Below are 1,267 nucleotides of genomic sequence, written 5' to 3' on the forward strand. Positions count from 1 at the left end.
ATTACTTTTTCTTCTTCTTTTTTTTTTTTTTTTTTTTTGAGACGGAATCTCGCTCTGTCGTCCAGGAGGGAGTCCAGTGGTGTGATCTTGGCTCACTGCAACCTCCGCCTCTTGGGTTCAAGCAATTCTCCTGCCTCAGGCTCCAGAGTAGCTGGGATTATGGTCACCCACCACCACGTGCGGCTAATTTTTGTATTTTTAGTAGAGACAAGGTTTCACCATGTCGGCCTAGCTAGTCTTGAATTCCTGACCTCAGATGATCCACCCATCTCAGCCTCCCAAAGTGCTAGGATTACAGGGGTGAGTCACCCAATGTGCTGGCCCAACGGTTACTTCTTATATAACACAATATCAAACACAGGAATTTGACATTAGTATGACATGTGTGTATGGTTCTAGATAATTTTTATCATGTGTAGATTTGTGTAGCTACACTGGAAACCAGACACAAAACAATTCCAGCACCACAAAGATCTCACTGTGAATGCCAACCCTTAATTAGTCATACCCACTTACCTCTTCTCTTGACAAAATTTTTTTTTTTTTTTTTTTTGAGATAGAGTCTCGCTCTGTCGCCCAGGCTGGAGTGCAATCTTGGCTCCCTGCAACCTCTGCTTCCGCATTCAAGTGATTCTCCTGCCTCTGCCTCTGCCTCCCAAGTAGCTGGGATTACAGGTGTCAGCTGCCAGGCCTGGCTACTTTTTCTATTCTCAGTAGAGATGAAGTTTCACCATGTTGGCTAGGCTGGTCTCAAACTCCTGACTTCAAGTGATCCTCTTGCCTTGGCCTCCCACAGTGCTTGGATTACAGGCATGAGCCACTGTGCCCAGCCTTGACAAAAATTCTACAATTCTTTTTCAGTTTGAGAATGTTATAGATATAATATCGTATAACAGATGACCTTTAAAGATTGGCCTTTTCCACAACCTAGTTTCCTTAAGATCCATCCAACTCGTGATATCAATAGCTCCTGAGTTGTTATTGTTGAGTATTCCATGGTATGGATGGACAACTGTTTAACCATTCACATATTGAAAGATATTTTGATGCTTTCCAGTGTTTTGCTATTACAAATAAAGCTGCTATGAACCATTTTATACAAATTTTTGTGTGGATATAAGTTTTCACATCATTTTTGGTCTATATATTTTGAAACTATGTTATTGAATGCATACACATTTAGAATGTTTATATTTCTCTTTTATAAAATGTCTCTTCCATTACTATAAAATGCATCTCTTATTGTTATGAAATATCTCTGTGGTAA

This window comes from Rhinopithecus bieti, unplaced genomic scaffold (assembly GCF_001698545.2).
Source record: "Rhinopithecus bieti isolate Rb0 unplaced genomic scaffold, ASM169854v2 scaffold_18466, whole genome shotgun sequence".
In the NCBI taxonomy this organism is placed as follows: domain Eukaryota; kingdom Metazoa; phylum Chordata; class Mammalia; order Primates; family Cercopithecidae; genus Rhinopithecus; species Rhinopithecus bieti.